The sequence below is a fragment of the Panthera onca genome, chromosome C2 (assembly GCF_046562875.1).
Source record: "Panthera onca isolate mPanOnc1 chromosome C2, mPanOnc1 haplotype 2, whole genome shotgun sequence".
Lineage (NCBI taxonomy): Eukaryota > Metazoa > Chordata > Mammalia > Carnivora > Felidae > Panthera > Panthera onca.
Window position 1 is genome coordinate 33,851,089 of NC_138347.1, and position 8,689 is coordinate 33,859,777.

The 8,689-nt window shown below is 36.4% G+C and overlaps 1 pseudogene; it reads left to right on the forward strand.

The window, feature by feature from the left end:
* The first annotated feature begins 2,307 nt into the window (after window positions 1-2,307).
* LOC132684344 (small ribosomal subunit protein uS15m pseudogene) lies at window positions 2,308-7,112 on the forward strand (annotated as a pseudogene).
* The last annotated feature ends 1,577 nt before the right edge of the window (window positions 7,113-8,689 follow it).

An 8,689-nucleotide genomic window follows, 5' to 3' on the forward strand; every position in this document is an offset into this window, starting at 1 on the left:
TGTAGGTGGCAGCACTGCTTTGCCTCTGATGTTGCCTCCGGGGAGTGCAGGAGGCCTGCTCTGTTAGACATGGGGCAAAGTATTGCTGTCAAGGAGAAGGTTTTTGCTGGCGCAATGACAGGAGAGACAGAGACAGAAGGAAGGAGGAAGCAATCCGCCTTTTACTTTTTCAGCCTTCTGATTTTCCTTCCTGTTCTCGACTGGCAGACCCTTTAAGAAACCAGCTGACAAAGGAGAAATGTCATTTGTAGACTCCAGCGCGAGTATGACCACACAGAGTATAGAAAGTTGCATTTAGCGCTTGGAAATCACAGCCTAATAATTCACATAAAAATTTCAGTTTTACAGTTATGCCTGAGGTGCTCCACCGATATAAAACTGAGGGTAACTGGGGTTGATGGAGGCAGTGATCACGGGTAAGAATAAATTTGAACAAGGAAAACGTCAGTTACGTTATGATAGAGTATAAAATTTAAAATACTCAGGTGTGATGTATCAACTTCCAGTTTCATGTAGATTTTTCAGTTCTTATATGTATGATTTACAAAGAACAATTTAAGGGGCACCTGGGTGGCTCAGTCAGTTAAGCGTCCCACTTCGGCCCAGGTCATGAACTTGTGGTTTCTGAGTTTGAGCCCCTCATAGGGCTCTGTGCTGACAGCTTGGAGCCTGGAGCCTGCTTCAGATTCTGTGTCTCCCTCTTTCTCTGCCCCTGCCCTACTCATGCTCTGTCTCTCTCTGTCTCTCAAAAATAAATAAATGTTAATTAAAAAAAAAAAACACAAAGAACAATTTAATCACAAATTTTAATTAGGTGTATCAAATATAAAATTTTGTCCTAATGGAGAGTAAAATTTATTCAAATGGAAGAAAAATTTTGTTTAATTTACACTTTCTAATTCATTAAAAAAATCAGTATGTATGAAGAAGCAAATTGCATATGTGGGTTTTTAAGATCCTATGAAATATTATGAAACAATTTCACCTTCTATATATAGCTGGTTGTTTTTTTTTTTTTTCTTTTCAAAAGATATTTCCTGTTCACCTGGGTGGCTCAGTTGGTTAAGCCTCTGACTCTTGATTTCGGCTCAGGTGCTTTGTGAGTTTGAGCCCTGCATCGAGCTCTGTGCTGACAGTATGGAGCCTGCTTGGGATTCTCTCATCCTCTCTCTCTGTTCCTCCCCTGTTTGCACATATATATGTGCCCTCTCTCTCTCTCTCTCTCAAAATAAACAAACTTAAAAAATGAAAAAAAAAAAAAGATTATTTCCAAATGTGCCTTTGATTATGTAGACAAACTTTCCCTAGAATTTTCTTCTTTGGTTCTCTGAAAAGCAACTTTTAATCTTGCAAAGGTGAGCCTAGCAACTGTCATAGCATTTCTGATGAAAGGGCTACCAGGACTTCTTGTGAAGTTAGCAATTACAAACCATTCGATGCAGAACTGTTCAGTGAGAAGGAGATGAGCACAGTTTCCTAGGGGGCAGGGAGCTGTAGCAGAGGAATGATTAAAATCATTTCTTTTTTAAGCTTTAATTATACTACTGCAAACTCAGATGAACTGAGGTGATGCCAACTGGTAGTATGAGCAAAAAAGAGTCAAAAAATTCCAAAACAGGGCATATCAAGAAAGAAGGTTATCTATACTGACTTTAGACACATTTCCACGTTTAGAGGTCTATAGAGATGAGTTAGATCTGGCCCAATGTGGTTGACGTAGAAAACCTTCAACAACCGGATATATTGTCACTGATTTCGAGGTTTGGGAATACATGCTGTACATGAGAGTGTAAATTAAGAAGAGTTCAACCTTGGGATCCCTAAACCTGAGGACGAATGAGGAGGAAAAAGAACAGTGGATGAGTCAGAGGTTGTAAGTAACAAGTTTTCAATAGCAGAAATATGACAGCACCATAAATAAAAAAGCACCTAAAAACCAGGACCAAATACACTGATAAAACTTTATTCTCCACATTTGGAAGTTAGGTACTGGACTAACACTATTGTCAAAGTAAGTTCTGGTATTTTCAGGATATATATTATATATATATATATATGTATATATATATATATATATACACACATATATATACATATATATGCACACATACATATATATATACATATATATATATGCACACATACATATATATATACACATACATATATATATGCACACATACATATATATACATACATATATATATACATACATATATATATATATATATGTATGTATACATATACATACATACATACATATATATATATGTATGTATGTATATATATGTATATATATAGGTGCCGCAAAAGGGACGGTGGCGGCCGTGGCGCTGGCCCCGCGGGGTCACAAGTCGGCATGCTGAGAACAGCGTGGAGGGCGCTGAGGTCGATTACGACCCAGGCAGTGGCCCAGGCTCCAGTCCGCGGGCTGCCGGGCGGAGCGTGCGCCAGGCCTCCCTTCCGCCAGTGGGGCCTTCCCTCCCCTCCTGGAGGTGTTATCCTTCCAGCCGTTCGCGGATATGCCATCCAGAAACCAGTCCAGCGCAGCCAAGAAGATGACCCGCCCCCTTCCACGCTGCTCAAAGACTACCTGAACATTCCCGGAATTGAGAAGTTTGACGATGTTGTAAGAAGACTCTTGTCTTTGGAAATGGCCAGCCAGAAGGAGAAGCTAAACGTCAAGCAAGAGCAGTTGATGAAGAAGATCGTGGCAAACCCTGAGGACACCAGCTCCCTGGAGGCTCGAATTGTTGCTTTGACCGTCAAGATCCGCAATTATGAAGAACACAGGCAGAAACACCGAAAGGACAAAACCCATAAGCGCTATCTGCTGATGAGCATCGACCAGAGGAACAAGATGCTCAAAAACCTCCGTAAGACCAACTATAGTGTCTTTGAGAAGATCTGCAAGGAGCTGGGGATTGAGTACACCTTCCCTCCTCCATACCACCGGAAAGCCCACCACCGCTGGGCGACCAAGAAGGCGCTGTGCATTCAGGTTTTCCAGGAGGTACATATGTGCGGCATATATATATATATATATATATATATATATATATATATATACACACACACACACACACACACACACATATATATACACACACACACACACATACACACACATATATACATATAATTTAATTTTAGATAATTTTTTTAGATAATTTAGATAATTTTTTTAGATAAATTTGAATTGTGAGGACTTCTAATAAGATTATATGATGAGGGAAAAAATATGTAGTATAATGAGGACTGAGTGATTACTAGGAAACATAAAAGAGGTAAAATTCTATTTTACTCTGATAATGTATATCCTGGCCCTACATGGGTCCCTCATACTAGTTTCAACATTATAAGTTTTGGTTATAGTGACCTAAGATATAAAGAATCCCCTTATTTTCCAAGTCTATAGATACACAGAGGTTGAAAGCCTGGTCAAGAGTCAAATACCCAATCAGGGGCCGGGATAGACTGAAAAAAAAAAAGCCAATGTCACCTATAATTTGTTCCAGAATAGTCACCTGGAATTCAATATATACAGCAGAAGCATAGAGTTTAAAACTGCCATTCAGTGCCATCGCTCTCTGACATCAACAGGAAGAGTGATGATGTAATACCAACTTAATATTTTATGTGCATTAAAGTTAGGGTATATGTCCCATTTATCATCTGATGCTATAAATGTTTATGCAGAAAGTAATCAATAAATATTTGTGGAAGGAAGGAAGGGGAGGGAAAATAAAAGAAAGGTCAAATTGCAAGTTTATCACTGCCAATTCAGGATCAATGCACAAACCAGAATAGGTGCAATTAAGAATGGCTCCCTGAGTTTACATGTGACTAGAAGCACTAAATCTGTACGTTTAATGCATTCGTGTGCATCCAATTTCATTTCAGAACCAGCACCTTTATTACACATTGAATAGCTGAAGATATGGTACCAAAGGTATATATCATAAAGGAAAAAGTTGATATACTTTACAAAAATTGAAACTTTTTGTTCACAAAATTTTAAATACCATAAAATAAAATTAAAAATGAAAATCACAAACTAAGTAAAGGTAATTGAAAAAGATATGACAGATAACATGATAAAGGTTTCATATATAAATAACATTTCCAATTCAATAAGACAAAAGAAACAAAGGAAAGGGTAGGCAGAGGCATTTCCTCATGATTAATAGATACAGATAGGTATAGAAAACAATTAAAATGTGTAAACGCATTTATGATAAACTGTCAAGTAAAAAAAGAGATTGTTAAGCAGTATGTAACAGCATCACACACATATATACGTTCATAATAATCCCTGAAAAGATCAAATGTTAAGACTGGGTGAGTAATCTTTTTTTTTTTTTAGTCTTTTTTATGTTTTAATTATTTTTGAGAGAGACAGAGTGCAAGTGGGGGAGGGGCAGAAAGAGAGAGAGAGACACAGACTCCAAAGCAGGCTCCGGGTTCTGAGCTGTCAGCACAGAACCTGATGCAGGGCTGGAACCCATGAACCCACGAACTGTGAGATCATGACCTGAACTCAAGTCAGTTGCTTAACCAACCCAGCCACCCAGCCGCCCCAAGACTGGGTGAGTAATCTTAATCTTAAAGTTGTTATTGTTTTGCATTGTTATCATCATCATTGTTGTCGTCATTATATTTATCTTTATTGTCCCTTTCTTTCTGCCCCTCATCTCTCAGTTCATTTTCCTTTACTAGGAGAAAAAAAAAAAAAAAGAAAATGTAAACTTTAGGAAAGAAAAGTAATTGAATAATAAAAGACTCAAAATGTAGCCATTTATCAGTATTTTTTTTAAATGTGTATCTATTTTTTAAAGAGAGAGAAGGTGAGAGGTAGAGAGGGAGACAGAGGATTGAAAGCGGGGCTCTGTGCTGAGAGCAGAGAGCCCCATTTGGGGCTCGAACCTATGACCCATGAGGTCATGATCTGAGCAGAAGTCCAGGGCTTAGCCAGCTGAGCCACCCAGGTGCCCAGCCATTTACCATTATTGAATCAATACTTATTAACTCAAATGGATGTACTAGACATAAAGAAGAGCTGTATATTAGAGAAGCACTGTTTTAATTAGAAAGAACAATGGATATGATGTCATTTGAACCTGGGTTCAAAATATATTGTTGCTCTGCTTAACTGTCTCAAGTTCTTGTTGTTAAGGATCACTATGTCTCTAAGCTTTAACATTTGTTTGGGGTGGGAGGGGAGGCCTGGGGGGAGGTGAGGATTGTATATTTGACTTTTTGGTTTTGTTTTGTTTTTTTTTTTTTACTGTTCTTTGCATTTATTGGGTTTCCTTAAAGTTGTTTTGATTGTTTTGTTTTGTTTTGTTTACATTTGTTCTGATCTCTGTTGTGTGTAAGATTTTCATTATATGATAGCAGATTCTACCCATATTTTCTTTTATGATTTAGCCTTTACCTTTTTTTTATTGTTATTTGTTGTTTTAAGAAGGTCCTTCCAGATTGAAAAATAGAAAAAGAAATAGTTGCAAAGCACTATCAGGTTTTCATTTTTTACATTTCCCTCCAGTACAAATGTAATTCATTTTTCTTCATGGTTAAGAATTGTATAGTCCCTTGTCTAAACAGAGGAATTGTTTCCCAGCAGCAACTTTAAACTAATTTTAGTGGTTTCAAAATGTTATTAATAAAGAAGAAAATGATACATATCTTTTAGAGTAATAGGATTAAATAAGATAATGTATGTAGAAAACACACTTGAGGGGAGCCTGGGTGGCTCAATCGGTTGAGCCTCTGACTTCAGCTCGGGTCATTATCTCACAGCTCGTGAGTTCAAGCCCTGCATCAGGGTCTGGGCTGACTGCTCCGAGGCTGGAGCCTGTTTAGGATTCTGTGTCTCCCTCTCTCTCTGCCCCTAACCCACTTGCATTCTGTCTCCATCTCTTTCAAAAATAAATAAACATTAAAAAAAAAAAAAAAAAAAAAGAACACACTTGAGTTCCTGGTACATAATACTGCTCAATTAATTGTTCCTATACATGAATTACTTTGACAATTTTACAATAATCAATTAATCGTCATTGGTGATTAACAAAATGCACCATATTTCATATCTAAGTCTTTGGAAAATAGCAGTCCAAATGTTAATGTATTATTATTTACTTATAAAACAATGCCTAAATTATTTAAAGATAATGGGACAATCTATCTTTTACTAAAATAATTCTAAGTTTCCTTTAAACTTCAAAATTTTGAATTTTGAATTTTGACACCAAGACTTTAACATATTCTGAGATTTTATTTATTTATTTATTTTCTTTTTTAGAGACAGAGTATGTATGTGAAGAGGGGAGGGGGCAGAGAGAGAGAGAGAACCCTAAACAGGCTCCACATTCAGAGCAAAGCACAATGTGAGGCTAGATCCCACAACCCTGGGATTATGACCTGAGCTGAAATCAAAGTCGGAGACTCAACCAACCAAGCCGCTCAGGTGCTCCTGAGATATTTTTAATAGTTGTTTTGTTTTTTTTTACATATATTTATAATGATGCAAATTACCTGTATACTCTGCCAGTCTGTGTGACTATTGATAAGCATTTGTAAGTGACTATGACAAAACCATAGGTAAGTGAATGCACTCTCTAATAAACACCATGAAATAAATCTTTCCAATGACATTATTAAGTTAAAATAAAAGAGACAAAAAAATTAATAAAGGAGTTTAACTTTTCTGGATAATAAAGTTATCTGTAGTCCTAGAACATGATAAATTCTTTTAACTATATTTAAATATTATAAACATTTCATCTTATTTTATTCAACACAGTGTGTACCAAATTTTATAACTTGAAATAAAAATCTTTAGAGATTTCTTAGTAATATAAAGAGAGCCATGAATTCTTTGCCACTACTTCTATGAATAAAAGTGATTTTCCTTTAACTGTTATGTTCAATAGTTTGGTGAAACAGACACCATGTCAATTCAGGCTAGTGTTTTAAAGACCTGGCAGCTTCAGCACTGGGATCTTGGAGACCTAATCTACCATGTAAGAGACAATATGGAGAAACCTGGAGATGCCATTGACAAGGAAAGTTGTCCAGCTCAGTCCAGCCTTCCAGCCAAGTCCACCTAAGCACTTGATATGCGAAGGAGGAAACCATAATGTAAGTGGACATTTTGCTTTTAGGTACTCATGGTTATGACACATAAATTAAACACAACTCATCCAGCCAAGACTTATCTGAATTCCTGATTCAAAATAATTGTGAGCAAGTTTGTCTAAACCCAAAGAATGTACACCACCAAGACTGAACTGTGATGTGAACCAAGGACTTTGAGTGATCCTAACTTGTCAATATAGGTTCAGCAACTCTAACAAGTATACTTCTCTAGTGAGTGATGTTAATTAAGGGAGGAGGGTACGTATGCACGGAGGCAGAATATATGTGGGTTTATATAAAGTGTATATGTAACTTCCTCTCAATTTTTCTATGAACCTGAAGCTGCTCTAAAAAAAATCAAAGTATTAAAAAAATTGGGATTATGAAACCAATTTCTAAGACTGCTTGATTTTAAGATAGCCTATTCTTGTTAATACATATTAAGGTGTTAAATTTTGAAAATAAAAAAAATAATTGGGGGACACGTGGGCAGGTCAGTTTTTTCAGTGTCTAATTCTTAGTTGCAGCTCAGGTCATGATCTTATGCTTAGTGAAATCCAGCCCTGCATCAAGCTCTCTCCCTCTCTCTCTGCCCATCTCCCTCTTGCACACTCTTTCTCTCTCAAAGCAAATAAACAAGCAGTAAAAAATACATTAAAAAATGATAATTGATTTTTGATATAAATGAAACATTTGAGTATTTGAAGCATATTTTTAATTCAAAATCTGAAATGCATAGATTACCTTGAACACCTAGAATTATTTTATTCCTATAACAGTGTAATGCAAATATCTAGATTCATGAAACTAAATATAACTAGTATATATAATATAGATATATTTACTGTTACACAATTAGTAAGCTAAGTCAAATATATAAATCATTATCATATAAACCTATAAAACATAGACCATTTCAAGTAATATTAATAGCATAGTTTCCAGGGGCATCTGGGTGGCTCAGTTGGTTAAGTGTCTGACTCCTGATTTCAGCTCAGGTCATGATCTCATGGTTTGTGGGATTGAGCTCCGTGTTGGGCTCTGTAATGACAGTATGGAGCCTGCTTGGGAATATCTCTCTCTCTCTCTCTCTCTCTCTCCCTCCCTCCCTCCCTCCCTCCCTCTCTGTCTGCCCCTTCTCCACACACTCTCTTTCCCTCTCCCTCTCTCTCTCAAAATAAATAAATAAATATTAAAAAAAAAAAAAGTTTCCAAACTGTTTGTGGGCTCTAGCTTGAGAAACTCTGTTTCAATTACTTTAGTTGATTTACAAAATGACATTATTGTTATTATGTGACATTTTCCAAATAAGCAGAATCTAAGTTTTATAATGCTAATTATAAATCAACATGAACACTGAAATGTTTCCAGGTGGTGAACTCTACATTCTGGACAGAGTATTTCTTTTTTTTTCCTCCAGTCACTGACTGGAGGACCTTGCTGAAGGTAATTGCTGAAGACAGATATTTATTAACACATAAAATGCATGTAAATTGACTGGTAAAAAGCTGAGTTAAAGAATGTGGTCCATAAAGAAGTGACTCTACAT